Source organism: Lepidochelys olivacea (assembly GCF_965140295.1).
Source record: "Lepidochelys olivacea isolate rLepOli2 genome assembly, chromosome: 7".
NCBI classification, from domain to species: domain Eukaryota; kingdom Metazoa; phylum Chordata; order Testudines; family Cheloniidae; genus Lepidochelys; species Lepidochelys olivacea.
Window position 1 is genome coordinate 31256038 of NC_140417.1, and position 26137 is coordinate 31282174.

Genomic DNA, 26137 nt, shown 5'->3' on the forward strand with positions numbered 1-26137 from the left:
CCCAGGAGTCCTGATTCCCAGCCCCCTTTCTCTAACCACTAGACACCACTTTCCTTCAGAGCTGGGGAGAGAACCCAGTAGTCCTGGCTCCCATCTTCACGCACAGAGGCTTACTCCCACTTCTCTGTGCCACTCATTTACATATGGATTCCGCTTCCTGTAATTTAACTTTTTAGTTTGTTCTGATTGCAGGGTAATTTTTAATGTGTTTCTCTGCCAGGCAATTTGTTCAATATCCCCCAAGACTCCACAGTGTTCAGATTTGCAGCTTTTTATTGCAAGTCGGTTTAAATTAAACGCGTTGCCGGGATCCCGATGTGGATTGTAATTGTAATTTGTTTCTGCGCCCTGCCCCTCCCCCAGCTGCAAAGGTTCAGCATGCGCCAGTATGGAAAGCACATGCATGACTTTCTATGCCCCAGTGCCACCGATACAGTGGGAGTCTGCAAAAGGGCGATGTGTGCTTTAAAATAATTGGCACAGCTCTGCCTGCGTCCCTCAATCCTGACCTGCACCCCCTGCTATCCCAGCCCTGGGCTCTCCCCAGCTCTGCCTGCGCCCCTCAATCCTGACCTGCACCCCCTGCTATCCCAACCCTGGGCTCTCCCCAGCTCTGCCTGCGCCCCTCAATCCTGACCTGCACCCCCTGCTATCCCAGCCCTGGGCTCTCCCCAGGTCTGCCTGCACCCCTCAATCCTGACCTGCACCCCCTGCTATCCCAGCCCTGGGCTCTCCCCAGCTCTGCCTGCGTCCCTCAATCCTGACCTGCACCCCCTGCTATCCCAGCCCTGGGCTCTCCCCAGCTCTGCCTGCGCCCCTCAATCCTGACCTGCACCCCCTGCTATCCCAGCCCTGGGCTCTCCCCAGGTCTGCCTGCACCCCTCAATCCTGACCTGCACCCCCTGCTATCCCAGCCCTGGGCTCTCCCCAGGTCTGCCTGCACCCCTCAATCCTGTCCTGCATCCCCCTGCTATCCCAGCCCTGGGCTCCCCCCAGCTCTGCCTGCGCCCCTCAATCCCATCTTGCACCCCCCTGCTATCCCAGCCCTGGGCTCTCCCCAGGTCTGCCTGCACCCCTCAATCCTGTCCTGCATCCCCCTGCTATCCCAGCCCTGGGCTCTCCCCAGGTCTGCCTGCACCCCTCAATCCTGTCCTGCATCCCCCTGCTATCCCAGCCCTGGGCTCCCCCCAGCTCTGCCTGCGCCCCTCAATCCCATCTTGCACCCCCCTGCTATCCCAGCCCTGGGCTCTCCCCAGCTCTGCCTGCGCCCCTCAATCCTGACCTGCACCCCCTGCTATCCCAGCCCTGGGCTCTCCCCAGCTCTGCCTGCGCCCCTCAATCCTGACCTGCACCCCCTGCTATCCCAGCCCTGGGCTCTCCCCAGGTCTGCCTGCACCCCTCAATCCTGACCTGCACCCCCTGCTATCCCAGCCCTGGGCTCTCCCCAGGTCTGCCTGCACCCCTCAATCCTGTCCTGCATCCCCCTGCTATCCCAGCCCTGGGCTCCCCCCAGCTCTGCCTGCGCCCCTCAATCCCATCTTGCACCCCCCTGCTATCCCAGCCCTGGGCTCTCCCCAGCTCTGCCTGCGCCCCTCAATCCTGACCTGCACCCCCTGCTATCCCAGCCCTGGGCTCTCCCCAGCTCTGCCTGCGCCCCTCAATCCTGACCTGCACCCCCTGCTATCCCAGCCCTGGGCTCCCCACAGCTCTGCCTGTGCACCTCAATCCTGCCCTGCACCCCCCTGCTATCCCAGCCTGGGCTCCCCCCAGCTCTGCCTGTGCCCCTCAATCCCATCTTGTACCCCCCTGCTATCCCAGCCCTGGGCTCCCCACAGCTCTGCCTGCGCCCCTCAATCCTGACCTGCACCCCCTGCTATCCCAGCCCTGGGCTCTCCCCAGCTCTGCCTGTGCCCCTCAATCCCATCTTGTACCCCCCTGCTATCCCAGCCCTGGGCTCCCCACAGCTCTGCCTGTGCCCCTCAATTCCGTCTTGCACCCCCCTGCTATCCCAGCCCTGGGCTCCCCACAGCTCTGCCTGTGCACCTCAATCCTGCCCTGCACCCCCTGCTATCCCAGCCTGGGCTCGCCCCAACTCTGCCTGTGCCCCTCCATCTCGCCATGTACCCCCCTGTTATCCCTGCCCTGGGCTCGCTCCTGTGCCACACACACAAACTCCCAACATAGCATTTAGGTTTTACGGACAGATTTACAGATGTCAAGATTCAGCAAATAAGGGAGTAGGCTAGAACTGACTTGCTGGGTGACCTTGGGCAAACCGCTTCCTCACTTGGTGCCTCTGTTTCCCTTCCTGCCCCTTGTCTGTTCCGATTGAGAGTTCTCCAAGGCAGGGACTGTCACTCTGTTTCCGTGCAGCACCTGGTGCAACTGGGGCTTGGTCTTGGCCAGGGTCTGTGCAGCACCTGGCAGGACGGGTGGAGACCTCTAGCTGGTACCATAACAATAAGGCTGGTTCCTAACGTGCAATCCAATCACTCCCGTAGCCTCCAATGCTAAGAGTAGCTTCTCCTGGAGGAAATCAGGACATTAGCCCATCAAATTGCTGGCTAGCCTGTAGCTGCATCGCTGGATTAGGGACGAAGGGCAGGATTCAGTTAGCACAGAGCCAGCTGCCTCTGGGGAATGGAAAAGCCTCAAGGATATTGATCTGAGAATGAACTAGGGAGCAGACAGCTGGGGCTCTGAGCTGGCCAAGATTGCCTGTGGGGATGGGGACAGGCTGGCTCTAGCTACTGCAATTAACAAGGGGGGAGCAAAGGAATCCTGGAAGTGGGGCTTGAGGAAAGGATGCAAAGGCTTAGAAATCACTTCTAAAATCACGGGGGGTTGTCCTGAAGGAGTCTGGGGTCCTGGAGGGGAGTGGGGGCAGGGGAGTTAGAGTGGGCGGGGGGGGGGGTCAAATCAGGGCTCCTGGGTTCTGTTCTTGAGGAGGGGAAGGGAGCGGGCCTGCGCCAGCTCATCATACTTGGAAGTGGCTGGGCAGAGTTCAAACGGTTGTAAATCAATAGCAATTCTGAGGACAAATAAAAGTGAGTTAAAGGGCTCTGGGTGCCCCTCCCTCCGACCTTGGTGAGGATGTGTCAGCACCAGCTGAATCACAAACCCGGCAGCCCTGGAGGGGCTAGGGGGAGCCACTCTCCTCCACAGACCTGGGGATAGGACGCAGCAGTTTCAGCCTCTTCTGCTCTACGCACTAGACCCCACCCTCCCCAGAGCTGGGACTAGAACCCAGGAGTCCTGGCTGCTCCCCAACCCACATGCATACAGAGAAATTGAAGGAGCATCGTTAGGAACCCTTATGTGATGCAGCAGCTTAAATACTTAATTGAGTATCACTCCAGCGCCTCAGCCCCTGCTATCTGATCCCAGCCCTGAGCTCCCCTCCCCTCACAGCCATCCCAAAGCTCCTCAGTCCCAACACACAGACCTCCTGCTCCAGACACTAGCATGCCCTCCCTACCGCCGGGTGTGCATTGTGAATCCGTGCAATGCCCATGCTCTGCATCAGCCAGGGCCTCCTGACAGCTGGCTGCCACTCTCCAAGTCACTGTGGTTGCAGGGGCCCAGCCCCACAGGGAGAGCCCCGGGGCCCAGCTGTTCCAGTACTGTCTGTGAGCATGAACATCAGGCCACAACACAAGGGCCTGGAGCAGCTGAGCAACCTTCAGCAGCCAGCCCGCTCCATGCATGGACATGCCACAGCTAATGAGGTACAGGGGGACCCACAGGTAGGGGGGTGGGAATGGGGATAGACGGCTGGGTAGAGTGGGGTGTATATGTAGGTCACGTTGGGTCCACAGTGCTTTCCTTCTCTGACTCCGTTTTCTAACCAAAGATCGGATGTTTTAATAACACCCTTTTGAACTGTATCCCTCCAACCCCCTCAGTTAATGAAGCCAACAGGTTCAACTCACGTTTGGGTGCTCCGGGGTCCCAGCCAGCAGTGCGGGCTCTGTGGTCCTCCTGCTCAGGACGCCTGGGTCTGTGGCAGGTGACGGGGTGGGGAGCAGCAGCACAACATAGCCTGGCTCCAGGGAGAGGGTAAGCTGGGGGCGATAGCAGCTGGGCAAGCCATGTAATGGGTGGATCTCACAGGCTCAGCCGGATGGGCTCTCTGGGCTGGTAACTGTAGAGGGAGGGAAAGGGTTAATCTGGGTATAGCATCAATATTAGCAGCAGTCTCAGTGCTGTAGCAGCTTTCCCACAGCAGCCCTCAAACAGCATAACAAGGGAGATCTGTCCTCCCTGTTTTATAGCGTGGGATGCTGAGGCAGAGGGACTTGCCCAGGATAGAACCCAGGAGTCCAGAGTCCCTACTCCCACCTGCTGTAACCACTAGACCCCACTCCCCTTTCAGAGCTGGGAATAGGACCCAGGAGTCCTGACACTAAATCCGGCTGCTCTAACCCCCTAGACCCAACTCCCTTTCCAAGGCTGGGACTAGAACCCCTAGTCCTGATGTCTCTGTTGTCATACACGCCCCTCTACCTACCCAGTTACCCCGGCTTCCGGGAAGCAGAGAGAGGCAGCCCAAAACAGGGGATGCAGACTCCGGAGGGGCAGCTGAGCTCAGAGCTGTCTGACCATGCTCCCTGCAGTGCAACAGCAGGTAACACTCCGTGTGCCACCCAGGACCCTCCCCACTGACCTCCTTCTGAGGGAATTCCTAGCGTCTCACCACGCAGATGCTTTGCAATGAGTGTGATCCCCCTCCTGCAGAGGGGTGTGATCGAGACCCCCAGTCTGGGGCACTCTGCTGTACTCAGTGCCCCACAGCACCTTGTGCCTCGGGATGCTGGCTTCCCCCTCCGCCCCTGCCAGGGGCTGGTGTGCACAGCGGGAGCTGGGAGCCATTGTCCAGGGTGGCTGTGCTCTGGCAGCAGGGGGAGGCTGGGGCTGATGCAAACAGTGCCCTGTGCCACTGGCCGCCTGTGTGGAGCCCTGTGCTCTGCGGCATTGAGTTCAGGACACGCATTGGTTTCTGATGGAGGTGAGGGGCGCGAGGGGTACGATGACAATTAGCAGCCGCATGGGGAGGGGGCCTCTGGTTGGAGGCGCCATTGGGAGCTGCAGCGAGAACTTGCAGAGCACTGGAGGGGCATTTTCCCTCCGTCTCCTTTCCCCCGGCCAGCTCTTTGGCTATCCTCGCCAACTGCCCCCTGTAAATCAGTTGTGATGCAAGGGAGCCAGCGTGTGCTTTGAATCCTTTTATCCAGTACCCTGAGACAGGCCGCTGGGGGCCTCTCAAGTCCTGCAGTCATTTGCCACACGGGGCGGGAACCGCAGAGGAGTGAGTGTCATGATTGCAGTAGATTGTAGCCGGGGTCGGGAGGTGGGGCTGCAGTGCAGCTGGGGTAAATAAAAGATGAGAACAAGAGAAATGCACGTGCCATTTTTTGCAGGGATGTCAAACAGGAAGGGCGAATAGAAAATTGGGCCCTGTTCAGGTGTGTGTATGTATTTGCAGATGTACAGCTGTATGCATACATGTGTGCCCCCATCTGCATATGTGTTTGCATACACATGTATCTGTGCATACGTGTATTTCCAGACATGTGTGTGCATGCATTTACATATGTGTGTACATGTATGGGGGTGTGTATTTGCATACTTACCTGTGTGATCATGCACATACCAGTGTCTATGCATATCTCTATCCGTGCCCTCCCACATGCCTTTAATTTATATACCAAATCTATCTGCACTCACCCTCAGTGCGCCCTGGGCAGCCTCCTTATCTTGCTTGCTAACTGCAGTTTGACAGCTAACCCACCTGTCTCCCTCCTTCAGCGTCCCGCTGAGCTCGCTGTCTTGGAGCTGGGATGGGCCCGGGAGTTGAGGGGACTGGCTGCACTGTCTGTAATAATTGCATTGTTAGGCCAACGAGATTCCTTGTTCAGCTGTCTAATCCTGTGCCTTTATTAAACCTGATTGCCGGCTCGACAGCTGTGGGGGAATGAGATGGCGTGTCAGCAGCAGAGTCGGGTGCCCACAAATTGCCATGCGTGAGCCGAAAGACTTATCGCCTCAAGAGAAGGGGAGAAATTGGCACACACTGACCTCTGCCCCCCGCCAATAGCAGCCCCAGATACCCTCCCCGCCCACAGGGCAGATTCTATTCCCCACACTGTTGGAGGAGAAATTTGAGCATTGCTTTTCTCCCTCCAGGAGCATATGATTCATTCTCAAGCCTTTGAGAATTCAGGAGATCAGCAGAGAAATCAGGAGATCTTTTAATAAAAAGTGTAACCAGTGCTGGGGTTCGCTGTAACTCAGCTTCTGGATTTCCTGCAGCCTTTTAGGGTTTTCCAATTTTCCCAGCATGTCCTAAGCTAGAAAACATGACTCTCTTGTCATCACATGACTCTAAGAGAGGGTGATTTAAGTGGAAATGATGAATGTCGCAGTAGACTCTTGGGAGGTGGGTGATGCTGTTGAGATTTGTCTGGATTCTTAAAATGAGGTAGCACTGCTCTTGTGCACCATTTTAAGGCCAAATTCTGCTCCTGTTGAGACCAGTGTAAATCAGGGTGAGTCACTGAACTGGCCTCTGTTATGTAGAAGCAGGGCTGGCTCTGTCTAGATCACTTAAGGTGGCTTCCATGTTGAATTTAATCTCTAGGGCTGAGAGTTTGTTTATAATAGCAGAATTATGGAACAGATCCCCCGCTGGTGTACAGTGGCATTGCCCTAGTGTGTAAAAGAGCTATGGCTTCATTGGAGTCAGCTGGGCCAAAACCCCAGCTGATGTAAATCAGTGTCACTAATCTAAATGGGACTGGTACTTTGGGGTGGGCTGCAGCAATTGTTTATACAGGGATCCCTTGTCTGGTGCTGAGATGAAGCTGCCCCTGAGGTGGAATGAAAGGCAGATCTTGTATCCAAGTGGAAATGCAGGACGAGTTTAAGAAATGGCCAAAGCTGAAACTGGAGCCTAAAATTGAGTTTAACATCACAAATCTTGGGGAAAGTGCCCTGGGATCTCCCTCCCTCCCCTCCTACACACCCATTCATCCAGCTACCAGCATAAAGTACAGGATTGTTCAGCTTAGAAAGGAGACCAATTTGATGGGACAAGGTACAAGTCTGTACAATACTGACCGGTCTAGAGAAGGAACTTCTGGTCTCCCTGTCTCACAAGGGGAGTCTCCATGAATTTGGAGGGTGGCCATGTCTAAACTGATCAAAGGAAGTGCTTTGTTCACTTGACATGTAATAGCAGTTGGAACTCACTGCCACTGGATGTTGTTGAAGCCAAGAATTTAACAAGCTCCAAAGAGGGGTTGGATGTTCGTATGGATAATGAGAATATCCAAAGCTAAAGCAGCGGATCTAACAAAGATTTCAGATGGGAGATAAATTCTTGTGCTTCATGGTTTAAATCAGTCTCTGACTAATTAGAGGTTAGGATTGGGCCTTTATGGGGGATAGATTACCCCTCATCTGCCTGTTGGGTTATCACATGTTCTTCTTTTATTGGCCACTACTGGAAATGGGTTATAGGAACAAATGGACCAGTGTGTGGTAATTCTTATGGTGGACACAGTTCTCAGAAAGCAGCCAGCTCTAAGCAGAACCCTTCCCCCATGGACACCTGCTGTGATGAACACACACAGGGAAGGTTTTGTGGAGTTGATCTCAAATCTAGAGCTGGGTGAATAACTATTTTTTGGTTCACTAGTAATTCTGAAAAATCACAAGGGGGGGTGGGAAATTCGTTTCAGGTCAAACAAGATGGTTTGTTTCTAATGTTTTAAAACATTTTTTTGATCAGATGGAAGGAAATTTCAAAACAGTCATTGGGAATTGAAAAATGGAAACTTTCAATTACTTGGGAGTTTTCTGACTGAAACAATTGGGTGACATCACCGCAAATTCCCAAAACATTTCAGTCGACTCCAAATCTGCATTTTTGCGCCGGAAAAAAAGTTTCAGTTAACAAATTTCAGCCACCACCACAAGCCAGTGCTCTCTGCCTGCTTACATCTCGACAGATTGGCCTGTGCCCCGTCTCACACACCACCGGGGTCCCCCCCACTTGCTGCAAAGACCCATTGGCACTTGAACCCAGGACAGAGGTGGGAGCCAGGACTCCTGGCATCAACGCAAGGAAGAAACAGAGCCCTCTTCTCATTAGCATCGAATCTCTCCTCCTTGGGCTGGCCCAGGTGGGGGAGGGGTGAGGGGGTGTTTGCTTCGGTGGCTAACTGGAACATGAGCTTTCCTCGGATAGAGGGGAGGTGCAGGGAGGAGGAGATAGATCAGCGTGAAGGAAGGGCAAAGCGGTAGCAAAGTCAGTGTATGCGGCATCAATTTCGGCTGACAGCTAGCAATTACGGCAGGTGATAGCCAGATTACTCCAAATGCATTTATTACAGGGCCCGGGGAGCGCAGGGGACTTATTTACTGGCAAATCCATACTCATTACAGGGCTTTGGCCTTGGCTGGCCGCAGAATTGCTCAAGTGAAACAAATAATTATCAAAGTCCTTCCACGGCCCAGTGCTCAGGGGGTGGGGAGGTGGGGAGCAGGGTAGTGGCGTCTATTTTTTCTTTTCTATATTCCAGCCTACCCTACCTTTCTTCCATATTCTCATCTATCTGTTTGTCTATGTGTGTATCCATCCATCTTCTATCCCCATGCACATCTATCTTTCTATCCTCCCCCCACCTTCCTCATAACGTAAGCTACAGCAAACTAGGGTCATTTTACTTCTATGTACAGCATCCTCACTGGATATACTATACTTTAACTTATGGGCTTTAACATCCCGCTTTATTGACTTTTTCTTAAATTTCCTACAGTGTCCCCTGTAGACAAGCCTGTCATGTGGACACATTTATATCACTACCAATGTGATCAGGCAGTGCAGTCTAGTGGATAGAGCACTGGACTGGGACTCAGGTGACCTGGGTTCTGTCCCAGCTCTGCCCCTGGCCTGCCGGGTAAATGTGGGCGTGTCTCTTTCCTGCTCTTTTCCCTTCTGTAAAATGGAGCTCATGATCCTGACCTGCCTTGAGAGCTAGGAATGAAGAGAGCTAGGGATTGTGATCAATGTGGACTTGTGTGTAGACAAAAATTGTTCCTCTATACCACTATGGATCAAATGTACAAGGCACCTTTATATCAGTATAACTGCGCCCACACTAGGCTGTGTAATAATGTAACTACACAGGTAACAAATGATAGCCCTAGCCCATGGAGTGGGTCAGCATGGGTTATGCCTAATGGAGTTGAAGGAGACATGATGGCTACACAGACAGCAGAAGACTTTACCATTAACAGCTGATTTCCCTGCTTATCCTGATGCCCTCTTAACTGGAAGTTTTTGGTGTGGTTAATTACATCCTCTGTGCCACCTTCCCCTTTGAGAATTCAGAGCACATTGATTCCTCCCTTTTCCCCAGCTTGTGATGGGCAGTGAAATAGTTAACAAGAGAGGCATAAAGTAGCAGCACTGAGCTTCTGAGTTAACCCCTGTGGAAATGAACATGGCAGTTCTTCCCCTTGGAGAGACTGGCTCAGGCTCTCTGCAGACTCAGGCAGTCGGTTATGTTCTGGTCACGTTTTGAAGCTTTTCTTCACAACCGCAACAGCTGGAGACTCACGGCTGGTTTTAAATGAAAGGTGTGGCTCTGTAGTACGTCCTGGTGGTATTTTCACCTCCCAACAAGGCTAGTCCTATGGACAGGGATGCCCCACACTTTGGAACACTCTGGAGTACAATACTATTGGCAGTCAGTAAGGCTCTGCTCCCCCTAGAACAGCTGTAACATCTGATCTGCAGGCACCTTCCCCTGGCACGGTGCTGAGGAGCCACCTAATAGCCGATGATCAATATTACCTTGTAGAGGGGAGCTGTCAGTTTAATTGAAATGTGGCCACGGGGTTTGGCAGCGTGGCTTCCCGTCCGTCTGCCCGCTGGGCCGGCGCTTGGCACCGGCTCCACAATGTTCATCTTAAATATTCATTCACTTGACAGAACACTAATTAAACAAAGTAAGGTGCATTATTACTTGATTAAATTTTTTATTGGCACTTTAATTGGTCTGTTAGTCACCCCGTGGGGAGCTGAGAGGAACCCCATGAGCTACAGGCTAACAGAGCAGCTGGGATACAGGATATGATCCACAGCTAATGTGCATGGGGGGGGACTGTTTTGGAGGGGCCCAGTGGTAGCCTCCCCTCCCCCCCCCCCCACTGAAATTGACACAAGGTAATAATGCTTCCTTCGATTGCAGAGCTGCTATCCCAGCCCTGGACTTACCCAGCTCTCACACATCTCTGGCTCTGTACAAACACAGAACAACGAGACAGTCCCTGCCCCAGAGAGCTGCCAATCTAAGGATAAGACAAGAGACAACAGCTGGCTACAGCCAGACCTGGGAGGGAGCACAAACAATGAGACAATCCCGGTCAGTGTGATGGGCAGTGGGCTCAGCCCACCAACAGCCAAACTTGTTGTCAAGGCTTTTGTAGATGTCAGGGCAGAAGAGAGTTTTAAGGAGGGCATTGAAGGGGGACTGTGAGGTGGCGCTGCAGGGGCTTATGGGCAGCTCCTCTGGCACATGATGTAACAAGTGGGCGATGGAGGCCGGCATCACAGGCCGATTGGAAGTGGGAGTCAAACGAGAGATGGCAGATGGGTGGGACTAGGCCATGGAGGGTAGACAAGCAGCTTCTATTTGATGAAGAAGGGGAAGCACTGCTTTTAACCGCGAGATCGCACTCCTCTCCTATGGCTGAGAGGAGTGTGATCTCGCGGTTAACCCAACCACACAGGAACCAGGAGTCCTGACTTCCATCCCCACTGCTCTACTCCACTAGACTCCGCTCCTCTCCTAGAGCTGGGGATGGAACCCAGGAGTCCTGGTTCCTGTGTGGTTGGGTTTCCTGTTCCCAGTGCTCAGAGGCTCATTCCATTAAATTTTTAATATGATCATAAAATAACAATCAGTACCATCCAGGCAAGGGAAGTAGCCACTTATCCCTCCTGTCTCCCAGTCACCTTCCCCTCAGCCTGCTGTTCCCAGTCTAGGCCAGCTCTGTATTGCAATCCCACCACTCCCCTGGGTCTATTTACTGTCTCTTTATACCCCCCTGGGTGTGGCAGCTTTGTCCCAAATCCCTGCTGTTCTGGAAAGAGATTTATTTAATTATTGTGTACAATTTGGATTGCGGTAGCAACTAGGATCCCCAGGAGCACAGACCAGGAAGGAGCCTGTGGTGCCAGGTGCTGTACAAACACTGAACAAAAAGACAGGCCCCTGCCCCTGCTTCCATGCAGCCCTTATTCCATCCCAACCTAGTGGTTGTTCCCTGCAGAAGGGATAACAGTCCTGCTATCGCTGCCAGCTGATGGCATTCCTGAAGGAGCAGCATTCAGATCCTGCTGGTGACAGATGATAGGGGTTTGTAAAAGACACACGTGGTGCATGCTGTATGGAACTCAGCCATGGGGCCTGACTTTGGGGCAACTGCCTATGGTCCTTAGTGGCTCTCAAGATAATGCCACCGCTATGCAGTGTGGCTGATGCAGGGTGTAGTACTGCCTCCTGCCACTAGTGGGGGCTGGTTCGCCTGGAGCGCTGCACTGCAGCCAGTCGGGGGGAGGCGCCAGCTGCCACAAGGTGCAGCACCACTTGCTGCCACAAGGTGGGATTCTGGTCTTCGTAGCACATGGGGTACAGGGGGGAGAAGGCCCAGAAATGAGACGCTAGCACAACTCAGCCCTACAGAGGCAGGGTCCGGGGCTGTCTGCACATGGTCCCTGCTACCTCTGCCATCCTGACACTCTGTCTGTGAACCGGCCTGGGCCCTAAAGCCACCACCATCAATGGAGCTTCAATCTCAGATGGTGCCTGTAGGTCCTATGATAATATCATGAATATCTCAGAAAGTCTGAGAGTGACACACTTTGCTTTGGCATCTGAAAGCTTTATTGAATCTGATGAGAGCTACAGCATTTGCGCCCTCAGTGCCCTAACATTCTGAATCCAGGCCCCCCCAAAATCCTGAGATTTTGTGTGAAAAATTATGAGAGTTTATTTAAAAAATCGTACATATTGGTTTGGGATTTTTAAATTGCTTCTGTTCTTTTGAGCATCTAGAGGTCACCTTGCCAAGCTCTTTCCTGCATGTGTGGGGCGGAGAGGCAGGCTGGACAGTTAGGACACTGGCTTGGGACTCAGGACAGCAGGGTTCAAATCCCTGCTTCACCACATACTCCCTATATGACCTTGGACAAGTCACTTGGTTTCACTAGGGGTTAGGTGCCTAAATATCTGTGACAATCTGTGCCTTGGTTTCCCCATCTGAATGGGGATGACAGCACTACTTGCCTCACAGGGGGATTTTGAGGCTAAAGTGCCCAGATACAATGGTGATGGGGGTACCTAAGGCAGGGGGCTAGAGGTTTGACATTATTTGTTTTTCAAGTCAAGATTTCCATGACTCCAGCAGCTGGAACTTTACGAAAAAAGTCGTCAGCTATAAGCACTTGGATGTAGCATTTCTGAGCTGTGCACTGGCTTCACCCTGAGCTGCAAGTTGCAAGCTATGGCTGGGAGATGGGCGGTGGTGCTCTATCCTCCCTCACTGGGATGGGCATAGGCTAGAGAGATTTATCTGACCGACGGAGACCTGGGCAGAGAGAGTGTGGCTCTTAAGTGGCAATTTGTTCCCATAATAAGCCAGCAGAAAGGTTAATGTAGGCAGCATAAATGGTGAAAGATGTTTGCTAGAAGCAGAGGGAAAGCACAGCATGGGGCTCATGAGTGCTGGGCCTTTTAAAAAGGAAACAATTCCCAAACACCCGCGCAAAGAAGCAGCAGGACTGATTGTTTCCAGCAGGGGGCAGTCACACACACACATTCTTCCTACTGAATCCTTCTTTCTGTCCATCTCCCTCCATTCAGGGCACCCTTGCCACATTATACAGCCCGCTGCACCGTGCTAGGGACACAGCAGCGGAGCAGGTCTGAGAGAGAGACACTGCAGTAGTGACTGGAACACATTGTGCAGTCAGCTGGCTCTGGCGGAAAAGACTGCATTAGAAGCAGCACAGTAGTGAGTCAGGCAGATAGCTAGATACATACATACATACATGGGGCTCTGTCATAGCTTGCCCACGTCCAAGGCTCCCCTGCACTTTGTGACAGTCATTTGCACGTGGAAATTGGGTGCCAGGTGTAACAGATCTGGATAGCCATGTTTCACACACACACTCTGCACTGCTGTAAGTGGCCACACCAGGAGTCTGGCAGCAGGGTATCATCTTAGCTGAGATTCGAAGCTGGGGGAAAGTGGCTGCGTCAAATTCAACCACCTCCTCCTTCTGCCAGAGAGGCCTCTGAAATTAGGCATTGGTATGGGGAACGATTATGCCGCAATTAGTGTGTGTGCGGGAGGAGGCAGGGCCCGGCTCATGAGGGATCCACAGCTGGACCCCGGTTCCAACTCGCCTCTGTCCCAGTGCAACCGGTTACATCATTGCAAAGTGAGTGTGCAGACCGGAACGGGGGAATGCTCAGTTTGCACTGCTGCAAGCAACCCCACAAGGAGCAGTGCAAGTGGGAACTAATGATTGTGTTTACACTAGCTGGGGATCTGGCCCACTGACTCCAGTGCAGCTATGGCTGATTTACACCAACTGAGGATCTGGCCCCATTGACTTTAATGGCACTGTGGCTGATTTACACCAACTGAGGATCTGGCCCTATTGACTCCAGCGGAGCTACGGCTGAATTACCCCGGCTGGGGTCTGGCCCAGTGACTCCAGCGCAGCTACGGCTGAATTACCCGAGTTGGCGATCTATCCCTGTGGCTCTATTTACATCCGAGGGAACTGGGAGGTCAGATCACAATATGGATTCATCTCCTGGCAGCTGGGTCTGTAACGTGATGAGTGGTAGCTCTTAAGGGACGCGTCAGTTTCCCTGGCTCTGTGGTTGATAAAGAGGCATCAGGTGTATCCTTACAATTGGCTGACGTGTGGCTTTGCTAGGCTCTTAGGTTGGGAGAGGAGATTACAGCTACTTTTCTCCTTGCATGAGCATCAGGAAATGTTTAACCCCTGAAACTTACATCAGGCACCTCGGGTCCTCCGCTGGCTTCCTGCCTCGAAAGGAACCATTTGGAATTGGGAGGACAGTGTTTCATTAGACCACAATGCAGGGACAAATTAAGGCACAGAGGCTTCGGAACTCAGTTCCTGGAGTCATTTTATGACAGCAGAATTTCAGCTTTCATTAAAAAATAAGAAGCAGCAGATGACGACTGTAGACCTAGTAGTTGTGGAAAAAAGCTTGAAAATGTAGCCTGCACAGTGGTGCCTGCCTGAGACGATCACTCTGAGAGGGGAAGGTGCTGTAGGAATTAGTTGTGGGTGGGTCTAGTGATTCGAGTGCAAACAGGGGACTGGGAGCCAGGACTCCGGGGCTCTGTCCCCAGGTCTGGGTGGAGAGCAGAGCCCAGTGGGCTAGAGCAAGGGGCTGGAAGTCAAGACTCCTGGGATCAGTTCGCAGCTCTGCCACTGACCAACTGTGTGACTTGGAAGTCACTTCTCCTGTTGGTGCCTCTGTTTCCCCTCCCACCCTTTGTCTATTCAGACTGTAAGCTCTTTGTCTCTCACTGTGTGTCTGTGCAGCACCTGGCACAACCAGGCCCTGATCTCAGCTGGGGTCTGTGCAGCACCTGGCACAACGGGGGCTGTGATCTTGGTCAGGGTCTGTGCAGCCCCTAGCACAACTGGCCACCAATCACATCAAGATCTGTACAGTGACTGGCACAATGGAGGCCCTGATCTCAGTGGGTTCTACGGTTGATTTCCATCTTAGGTGATATCCTTGCATAACAAATTCCCCTCTGGTTTTAAACACGTTTGCTTTTAAAGGGGGTAGGTCTGAGCCCTCCAGTGGAAGCGGGGGGCATGGCTTTGCAATGACAGTGTTTTTCCAAAAGGCACGTCCCTGTGCCCCATTCTGTACCCCTGGGACTCCTGCCCCGTGCATGGGAACAGGTAACTAGCTGCCCTAGGAGACCCCATCTGTTGTGCATCACTGCAGTTCCTCGGGAGTGGATGTTGCTGGACTAGCTGGCTCTCTGGTTTCTCCCTATGGTCCCTGCCCCATGGGGGACATAAGTGCAGGGCACGAAGAAATGGGAAAACAAACTGCGTGCTACGCTGCTGCTTTCCGGGAGTCAAGGGGACAGCACCGATGAGGGGGGAATCTGGTGTTATAACTCCCCCATGCAGCTCTGCTGGTGCCCCTGAAACCTGACCACACACCCCTTGCTGTTCCAGCCCTGGGCTCCCCGCCCTACTCTGTCACTGCCCCTCAAACCCAACACCCAGCCCCTGCTGTTCCATCCATAGGCTTCCCCAGGCCCTGCTCTAACCACTAGACCCCACTCCCCTCCCAGAGATGGGACTAGACCCCAGAAGTCTTGACTCCAAACCCCCATTCTAACCACTAAACTACCTTGTCTGTGTATATTATGAGCTCTGTGGGGCAGGGTCTTTCTCCTGCTGAGGGTGAAATGTTGGCACGACTGAAGTTCATGGCAGGATTCCCATTGATTTCAAGGGGGCCAGGATTTCACCTTATGTGTCTGTTCTACCCCAATGGTAGATCTCAGCCAAGGGCATCTAGACACTACCATAATTCCCATAGTAAAAGGACCAGGTTGGCAGGGGGTGGGGAGGCAGGAGTGAAGGACCAATTTGCTGGAGGAGCAGACAGCATGCCAAGCCAGTGTGGCTTCTAGATGCTGCCATAATGCCCATAATAAAAGCACCACTATGCCAACCTGCGTGGCTTCTAGATGTGATAGTAATACCCATAATAACAGGACCAGGTCATTGGAGCAATAAATGGTATGCTAGGTACTACCATAATACCATAATAAAAGAACAGTAGACTGTACGTCCAGCAGTGTGTGCATGGGGTGGGGGGGGGGCGCATGTCTAGATGTTACCATAATACACACAATATTAGGACAGACGTGCTGGGGTAACACCACTACTGTAATATCCATAATAAAAGGACCAGTACAATGGGGCAACAGAGAATGTTCCAAGCCCAGTGGGTGCTAGACGCTACCGTAGGCCCAGAGTAAAAGGAGCAGTTTGCCAGTCTGCATGGCATCTTGATATTCCTAATATAAGGCCCAACAGATGAGGCAATAGACCAAGGATGGCCAACCTGGGGCTCCGGAGCCATGTGCGGCTCTTCAGAAGTTAATATGCGGCTCCTTGTCTCGGCACCTACTTTCCAAAGTGCCGGGGGGTGCTCACTGCTCAACCCCCACCTCTGCCACAGGCCTGCCTCTGTTCTGCCCCTTCCTGTCTCCTCCCCTTAGCCTGCCATGCCCTCGCTCCTTCCCCCTTCCTCCCAGAGCCTCCTGCATGCCACAAAACAACTGATTGGGAGGTGCAGGGAGGGAGGGGGGAGGCGCTGATCGGCAGGGCTGCCAGTGGGTGGGAGGTGCTGGGAGAGCTGATGGGGAGCTGCTGACGTATTACTGTGGCTCTTTGGGAATGTACATTGGTAAATTCTGGCTCCGTCTCAGGCTCAGGTTGGCCACCCCTGCAATAGACGGTCTCCCAACCCATGTGTTCACATTGTCTGAACTTCCAAGGCGCGGCATCTGCTCTTGTCAGCAGAGTTGACACAGCTTAATCCTAATGGAAACAATTAGGAAGCAGATGAGTGTCCTGTGGGCTTTGCAGTAAATATCTTTCCTTCAGCCCCCACCCTGTCACCACGCTCGTAGCCCAGACCGCTGTAATTCTGTTCCCTGGCCTGACAGCCAGAGCCCGTCCTCGGTGTGATCAAATTCTTTGCCATGGAGCTGTATTCCTCTTGCATTGCCCTCGAATCACCCCCTCCCACTGACTAATGGGGCCGTGTCCCCATCTTTGCCAGAGACAACTAGCAAATGGCTCCAGCATGCTCTGGGGGCTTGGAAACTGACCGTGCTTCCAGTTAGAGTGGGGCAAAGTTCTGACCCCCACACCCTGGGTTAGCAAGCGCCCTGAAATGCAGGAGGTGGCACGTAGGGAAACTGACAAGGAAAAACTCCACTGGGTTCATGCTGGTGAACTTGAGAGTCTTTTCCAATCAACCTGCCAGGAAGTCTGGGCCCAGCGGGAATTCCATGTCCGCCATGCCGGACCTGGCACAAGATGAGTTGTGTGTTCGGGTGAATAACAATGACGTGGAAAGCTACAGAACGAGCCCCTGAGAATACACTTCTAGCGTGACAGTGCTGCCTGACTGAGATACCAGCGACCTATTGGGCCAGGTGCTGCACAGACCCTACCCAAGATCAGGTCCCCACTGTGCCAGGTGCTGCACAGACCCTGACTGAGACCATAGTCCCCATTGGGCCAGGTGCTGGACAGACCACAACCAAGATCAGACCATATAGTGCATAGTCCTGGTCCAAGATCAGAACCCCCCATCATACTGGGTGCCGCATAGTCCCTACCTGGGAGTGCAACCCCGTTGTGCTGGGTGCTGCATAGATACACAATGGAAGAGAATCCCTGCCCCAAAGAACTCACAGGTTATGTAGAAAAAGGAGGATCGTTACCCCATTTTATAGCTGGGGAAACTGAGGCACAGACAGATTAATTTTCTAGAGTTCAGAACATTAGTGTCCATCTGTCCATCCATCCCCATACATAATCTCTATCTAATCTGTCTGTCCATCCCATACGCATCCCTCTATTTGTACACCTCTTCCCCCGCCATCATCTATCACTTCCAAACGTACGCACTCTGTTTAGTGTACTCATTTATGCCACCCCATCACAGTTAGTGGTTCTCATAATCAATCATTAATGGCAGTATGGCTCAAAGAAGGAAAGACACAATCTCCAGTCCCTGCACCCTACACACATGCGCCTATCACAGAAATACTCTGCCCTGCATCATTAGCTCCCAGGGAGCAGCTGCTGATCTCATTAGCACTTGAGTTTGTCACTCGGATATTTAACAGATGCCTGATTTCATTAGATCCTGCATATTTTAGGGGGTCTGATTCTGCTGGCAGGGCATGTGGTTTGCCGCTATCGGGGTGTGGTCTGGAGGTGCCATATTGTAGCTCAGAACTAGTGAGCATAAGAACTGGTGTAAATCCAGAATAACTTCACTGGGCCAGATCCTCAGCTGGTGTGAATCAACACTGATCCCCTGATGGCAGTGCACCAACAACTGATTTACACCAGCTGGGGATCTGACCCCATTGACTCCAATGGAGACATGCCGATTTAAACCAGCTGGGGATCTTGTCACACTGACTTTACCATATTGCTTGGATTAGCCCAGGGACGGGTCAGGCCAGCAATTGAATTAAATTTATCCGAGGTCCATCTAAGGGGCAGGAGAGTGGCATGAGCTAAACTGATTATACTCATTAATCCTCCAAGCCATCTGATAAGATGAAACTGATCATGGAGAAACTTTGTCTTAACACAGTAGCTGGGGAAGATCAGCAAGCTGGGGCTGCATGTGCAGTTGCAAAGGGGTTTCTAAAATTGTTTATTTAGCACCATGACATACCCACTTTGTCCCCAGCCCATGCCAGTCCCTCTTGGCTCAGTGCAGATCTGAGCATCGTTATGAGAATGAGCTCCCCAAGCCCTGGTTGTCAGCCCTTTATGATGTGAAAGTTTGTGGCTTCACTCAGTGATGAGATGCAGCCACCTCTGGGGTATGGCAGCTCTTTAAACAAGGATCTTTCCCCCAGTGCTAAGACATGGCTGCCTGTGGGGGCCAGTTATATAGGGATCTCTTTCCCCATGCCCACCCCAGAGGCAGCTTCATCTCAGCATCAAACAATCCTTGGATAAACAGCCCCCATACCCACCCCAGAGGTGGCTGCATCTCAGTGCTGTATGTGTGTAGGTCTGTGCTTGTCTGTAGGTCTGTGCTTTTCTATATGTGTATCTTTGGGCAGCATGTGTGTGTAGGTCTCTGCATGTCTGTGTGCGTATCTTTGGGCAGTGTGTGTGTGTAGGACTCTGCATGTCTGTGTGCGTATCTTTGGGCTGTGTGTGTGTGTGTAGGTCTCTGCATGTCTGTGTGTGTCTTTGGGAATGCGGGTGTGTGGCCTGTCTCTATGGGTGTGGTTAGCAATCTGCAGGACCCTGCAGGAGTTGCTCCTGGAGGAAGAGCCCTGTTTGCTGTGGATGGCCTGCTCCAGGCACAATCTTTGATAATATTTAATATGAGGCAGAAAAGCCCCCGCGCTGTCAGTGTGAATCAAAGAACGTGCTTAGTGCTCAGCGCTGGGACTTCACAGAGAGAATCAGGCTGTCGCTCCAAGCCCTACACCAACCCTTCCTTCTCTGCCTCCCCTGTCCCAACCCTGATCTGACCCCATAATCTTACCTACCGCCCATCCCAGCCCACACCGACCCCCCGCCTTACTTACTGCCCATCCCAGCCTCGCTCCAATCCCCCACCTTACCTACCGCCCATCCCAGCCTGCACTGACGCCCCAGTTTACCTACCACTCCAATGCCAGTCAGCCCTGTCCCCTTCCTTTGTGCCCTGACCTTGCCACTTCTCCTGGGCACCTCCCTACCCTGGCATGCCTGCGGCTGGCTCTGCTTTCACTGCCCTACCCGGTGACCTTTTGCCAGCAGGGATGTGGTTGGCTTGTGGCTTTGTTAATTATGTGCCAACTCCTGCTCTGTAAATTTCACTCCGGGTGAGCACCAGTCGTGGGGAAAGTATAAATTAGATGCTCAGACAGTGCCAGGGATGCAGGAGCCAATGGAGTTGGGGGAGGAGGTGGGTGTCTGTGCCAGGTGTACATTGGCTTGGCTGCTGCAAAGGAGCCAGGCTGGGAGCGAGTGGGTGCAAGAGAAAAACCAGAACGGGTGCTGGAGCACAGGAGTCCCGGAGGAAGGGTCCTGGCAATGAGGAAGGCAGGACTTGTGGTTAGGGCACTGCGTGGGTATCAGGAGGGGTGCATTCAATTCCTGCCACACCACTGTCTCCTTGAGGGAGTCACTTATCCTTGGGCACCGCTCACTCTGGCTCCTTGGAAAATCCCCAACCTGAATCCTTCCCAGGCCCTTTCTCCCTGCTGTGAACAGGAGGAAAACCACCCTTCTCTTGTCTGTTTGGAGTGAGAGGTCTTTGGGTCAGGGACTGTCTCTGACTGTGGGTCTGCATAGCTCCTGGCACAATGGGACTGAGACCAGGGCCCTCGTTGTGCCAGGCACTACACAGACCCTGATTGAGATCAAAGCCCCATTCTGCCAGGTGCTGCACAGACCCCAACTGAGATCAGAGCCCCATTGTGCCAGGCGCTGCACACACATACAGTGAGAGACAATCCCTGCCCCGAAGAGCTTTCATAATATAGAGACAAAAGAAGGATCATTCTCCCCATTTTACAGATGGTGAAACGGAGGTGCAGAGAGATGCAATGACTTGCCCAAGGGCACATAGTGAGGCAGTAGCAGAGCTGTGAATAGATCCCAGAACTCCTGTGTTCTCAGCCCTAACCCAGCCACTCTCCATCCTAGTCTGCTTGCAATGCAGGCTGCTGGTTTTTTGGCTTAGCTCCTGTCTCTGCTTCCCAGAACACCACTCGACCTTTGCAGGGACTTTGCGGCTGTAACCAGAGACAGTAGACAGTGGGCGCCTCCGGGGGCACCATAAGGGAATCCCCCAGAACTGATTGCCCTAGCAAAACTGAATCCCTTCTCTCAGGCTGCAGAGCTGGGTCTGGCAGACGTTGCTAACTGGGCCAAATGCACAATGTAATAGTACGGAGAAGGAAGGTGTTGCACAAACCACCTTGTCAGTTAGCAACTCGGCTCCTGACACCCAAATTGCAGCCTTGTTCCAGGAACGGGGTCGTCTGTCAAAGGAAGTGCAAATTTAGTTGCAGCAGACAGCCCTTAGCTTGATCCCTCCCTGCCCGCCCTTCCCCCGAGACGTACACAACATGTAATAAAGCACAATAGCTCACAAGGTGTCGCTTAATGAGTGAGAAGTATAACAAAAACTCCAGGGGTGAGGACCAGGCTGTAACTCAACAAGCAACATAAATAAATCAATAACCCTTTTGATTCATTTTGTTATTATTCACGTGACTGCAATGCCCTGAGATCAGGGTCTGGAGCGTCAGGCACTGCACAGACCCCAGCTGAGATCAGGCACTGCACAGTCACACAGTGAGATCAAGGCCCCCAGAGCAAGTGCACTGCCTGGGACAATGCAGCCGGGGTCTGTGCAGTGCCTGGTACAACAGGGTCCCTGGCCTCAGCCGGGGTCTGTGCAGCGCCTGGCACAACAGGGTGGGTCCCTGGCCTCAGTTGAGGTCTGTGCACTGCCTGGCACAAGAGGGGCCCGGCCTCAGCCGGGGTCTGTGCAGTGCCTGGTACAATGGGTCACTGGCCAAGGGTGGCAGGTTTGTAGAAATTTTGGTGGTGCCCAGAACCCGCCCCCACCCAAACTCCGCCCCACACCTGCCTAAGGCTCTCGGAGGGAGTTTGGGTGGGGGGAAGAGGTCTGGGGTGCAGGCCCTGGGCTGGGGATTAGGGTGCAGGAGGGGTGCAGGCTCTGGGAGGGAATTTGGGAGGGGGAGGGGGTCTGGGGTGCAGGCTCTGGGATGGAGTTTGGGTGCTGGGTGCAGGCTCCGGGCTGGGGCAGGGGGTGGGGGTGCAGGAGGGGATGAGGGGTGCAGGCTCCGAGACAGAGTTTGGATGTAGGCTCTGGGCTAAGGCAAGGGGTGGGGGTGCAGGAGGGATGCAGGCTCTGGGAGGGAGTTGGGGGCAGGAGGGGGGGTGTGGGAAGGGGGGGGTGCAGGCTCTGAGAGGGAGTTTGGGGATAGGAGGGGGTGCAGGGGTAAGGGCTGTGGGGCTGGGGATGAGAGGTTTGGGGTGTGGGAGGGGGCTCACACATCCTGGGGCAGAGGATTAGTGCTGTGGGGGGATGAGGGCTCCGGCTGGGGGTGGGGTTGAGGGGTTTGGGGAGGCTCAGGGCTAGGGCAGAGTAAGGGCAGCCTGCCCTGCCATTAGTGAATGGGGGGCACTAGGACCCTGCGGCAGCAGTTGATATGGGGAGCTGGTGGAGCTGAGCTGCAGGAGGTGAGTGGGGGCAGCAAGTGGGGGCTGGGAGACACTTGGGGGAGGTGGGGGGGCGGCAGGTGGGGCCGGGGGAGAGACCCGGCCCCAAACATTGGTGGATCCGGGCCCCCAGGCCCTGAATATTGCTGGAGCCTGGGCACCACAAGTGTATATAACTCGCTGCCCCTGTCCCTGGCCTCAGTCAGGGTCTGTGCAGCGCCTGGCACAACAGGGGCTCGGCCTCAGTCGGGGTCTGTGCAGCGCCTGGCACAATGGGTCCCTGGCCTCAATCGGGGTCTGTGCAGCGCCTGGCACAGTGGGGCTCTGGCTTCCATCAGGGTCTGCGCAGTGCCTTGTACAAAGGGCCTCCATCTTGGCTGGGGCCTCTCGATGCCATAGTAATACACAGAATAATTAGCAGGGTGTGTAAAATGCTGCATGCTCCTTCCCAGCGAGCCCTAGGGAGCGGCAGGCCTCGCCTGTATTGCCCCTGGCGGCCGTGGGGAGCTGTCGAAATAACAACCCTCCAGAAGCACAAGGCAGATGCACGGCATACTGGGAATTAGAGCAAACAGTGTTTAAAAACCCCAGAAACCTGAAAAACACGCAGAAGGGGAATAATCATAGTCATAATGACTCGCAGCACTTCTGAGGCTTAACATCTCCCAGGTGCTGAGCAGCCCTTTACCAACTGGCAGCTGCCCTGCACTGCCCTCCACATGCTCCTAGCACTCTTAGCTCTGCATTTAGACAAGGACTCCAAGCTAATCTCATGCTTCAGGGCCACAGTCAGTCACCTAATAGGGTCAGGAAGGAATTTTGCTCCCAATGCACAAGTGGCCAGCTGTATCTGGGGTGGGTTTTTTCCTCTCACTTCCCTCTGAAGCATCAGGGATTGGCCACAGCTGGAGATGGGACACTGGGTGGGATGGGCCAGGCTCTGAGCTGGTCCAGGGAATCCTCTCTCTAGCTGCCTGGCAGATAGCTGGACTCTAAGGACCTGGGCAAGGCCTGATGGCCGGATTAGAAGCTGAGAAGGAATTTTCCCCTGAGCAGATTGGCAGGGACCTGGGGGGGGGGGGTGTTTACCTCCCTCTGCAGCAAGGAGCATGGGTCACCTGCTGGGATCCCCTGGGCATGGCTCATCTCAGCAACTCCCTGCCAGGTATTGGGGGCCTCTTGGTCTCTGCCTGAGACTCACAGAAGCTTAGTTTCCTGAGGACTGAAATGCTTTGCTCTCACTAAAGTCACTGGACTCAATACAGGCGTCAGGGGGTGACATTCTCCAGCCTCTGCTATGCAGGAGCTCAGACTCAATGATCTCATGGGCCCTTTTGGCCTTGTAATCCATGGGCCTGTGACTGCCCTCTAGAAACAACACCCCGCTGCGGCCTGACTGCTGGCCAGGGCTTTCACTCCTCAGCACACGGGCCGCTGCGGACACTGCTCTCCAGCTGCGTATTTGTGGTGCCCAGCAGGGCCAAGTGCTGCTCCCTGTGCCATTTCCAATCCATCACCCCACCCGGGGTTGCAGGCGGGCAGAGTGAAGCTGCTAATGAGCCTCTAGTGCAGCTCCTTGCAAAAACCCACACGTCAGGAGGAGTCAAAAATAAATAAATAAATAAAGGGCTCGGGGAGAGCTGAACTAGTTAATTAGCGGCAGGAAGGCGTCGGGGATCAGGGTATTAGCATGGCAGGCATGTCCCACACAGCCAGCCAAGCTTTTCGAGGCAAGGATCTTAGAGACAGCAGCTTTTAACTCCTTGGGGTGTCCGGCCGTGACCCTGGCAGGCTGTGAACTGGCAGCATTACCTGGTGCTGCAGTGGGAGAGGGACACAGGATTCCTGCTGCTGCTGAGGGGAGCTTGTGGAGATAGCTAGATGGGTGTGGAGTAGGGATGGAGAGAAGGGCGGGGGAGGGTGTATGGGGATAGATGGAGGTGGGAGGTGTGCGGACCAGATAGAGGTGGGGGTACAGAGAGAGGGCAGGAGAGAGAAAGAGTGTGGGGCTAAGTAGAGGGGAGATGTGGGGATAGATGGGGGTGTGTAGGAATAGATAGATAAGTTTAGATAGGGTGTGACGATAGGTGGGGGGGTACATAAGGATAGATGGATGTGGGGATATGAAGATAGAAATATGCAAGGATATGGGGATATCTAGAGGAGTGTGTGGGGATGGATAGAGGTGGGGTGTGGGGATATACAGAGGTGGGGTTTGGGGATAGAGCTGTGGTGTGGGGATAGCTAGAGGGGTGTGTGGAGATAGCTAGAGGTGAGATATGGGGATCGCTACAGGGGTGTGTGTGGATAGCTAGAGTAGTGTGTGGATAGAGGTGGGGTGTGGGGATAGCTAAAGGGGGCCTGTGGGGATAAATAGAGGTGGGGTGTGGGGCTAGCTGGGGGGGTGGGGTGGGGATGGATAGAGGTGGGGTGTGGGGATGGATAGAGGTGGGGTATAGGTCACTCCAGAACTGCACTGTTTCTCGCACCTTCCAGTTAAGCAGCTGGGACTGGGCACTGTGGAAGAGGGACACTGAGCTAGGGGCCACAGGCCAGGCTGGTGAGTCTTGTATTCTTACGAGTAGCATCTGCTCTAAACCCCATAAAAGGGCTGTAGAGCCATTAGAAAAGCCAAAATCTGTGGGGCAAGGACTGATAACTTGCTCTGGGTCTTATGCAGCACCCAGCCCAATGGCCCCTGATCTCAGTCTGGGTCTGGGCAGCACCCGGCCCAACAAGCCCTGCTCTTGGTTGGGGTCTGTGGGGGCTACCACCATACTACCAGTAGTGTGCATCCCATAATGGAACCCCCAATCTCTGTTGGGCCCTTCAAGGATTACCGTAATACTACTAACAAAGTAGGGCCTAGAGGTTAGAGCATGCAGCCTAGGAACCAGCACTCCTGGGTTCCATCCCCAACTCTGGGAAAGGAGTGGGATCTCCTGGTTAGAGCAGGGGGCTGGAAGCCCCAGTATATTGAATAAGCCAACAGGTGCTTGCTTTGAACAAGCCGAACAAAGCCATCCCGCCAACACCCCCCAGAGCCCAAGGGCACTTGGACCAGAGGCTGCGCTTTGTTCCATGCAGCTTTCGGGGTCTGGCGGGGGAAGAGACCTCTGTGTAGCCCCAGGGTGGGGAAGCTGGGGGGGATGGGAATGGCAGGGCGGTGCAGGAAGAGCCAAGCCCCTTGTGCTCCCTGCTACAATGGCCCCTTTGAGCTGGAGAATGACAGGATTCCATTATAGACCCTCTCCCCCTTTGCCAAGGAAGAGCTTTTCCTTTCCCACAGGAGCCCAGCTGCAGCGGCCGAGGCGTGCAGGGAGAAAGCACAAAGGGGCCCTGCTTCCTATCGCCCCCTCCCCGTCTGGTGGTAGGGACCTGGAACAATCCGGCTGGATGCTCCCCCCAGCTTGCAGAGCCCCCCATGCTGCTACTCAGACGTTGCCCCAAGGAGATCTTTTGTGCACTGCGTTATTGGCAAAGGGGATGCACGGGGGGGGGGGGAAGGGCCTTGCCTTGCTCTGCTTTGGTGAAGCCCAGACCCCAGGAAGACAGCAGCCCCTGAGGCGATGGGGACATTTTGTGCAGTGATGTAGCTGCACTAGTGCTGAGTTGTTGCACTGGTGTAAAAGGTGCTTTGCACCAAAGTGATTTGCTCTGGGTTTGTGGTGACGCCTAGAAATGGGAGGGAGCCGCACTACTGCAGCTGCTCTGGTGCAAACATGCTGCACTGGTGCAAAAAGTGGCATGAGCCAGTGCAGCCTGTAACTCTTTCTAGTGAAATCTACATTCGCTGCCGCCCATTGCAACACTGCACAGGCCCTGGCTGAGATCAGGGCCCCCTTGTGCCAGGCGCTGCACAGACCTCGACTGAGATCAGGGCCCTAGTTGTGCCGCACGGTAAGAGACAATCCATGCCCCAAAGAGCTCACAGCCTAAACAGAGAAAGGGTGGGAGGGGAAACTGAGACTTACAGAGAGGAGGGGATTTGCCCAAGTTCACACACAACGTCAGTGGCGGAGC

General features: G+C 54.0%; 1 protein-coding gene and 1 long non-coding RNA gene across 4 annotated transcripts in view; one reads left to right on the plus strand and one right to left on the minus strand.

Annotated features, from left to right (window-relative positions):
- Positions 1–26137, plus strand: part of MACROD1 (mono-ADP ribosylhydrolase 1) — a 185579-nt gene that overhangs the window by 84497 nt on the left and 74945 nt on the right. The window lies entirely within an intron of this gene.
- The window catches only part of LOC311523641, a 66284-nt gene that overhangs the window by 24718 nt on the left and 15429 nt on the right, over positions 1–26137 (minus strand). Inside the window, exon 2 of the long non-coding RNA XR_014712394.1 lies at positions 3933–4144. This is a non-coding gene — a long non-coding RNA (uncharacterized lncRNA). The remainder of the gene's footprint in view (positions 1–3932; positions 4145–26137) is intronic.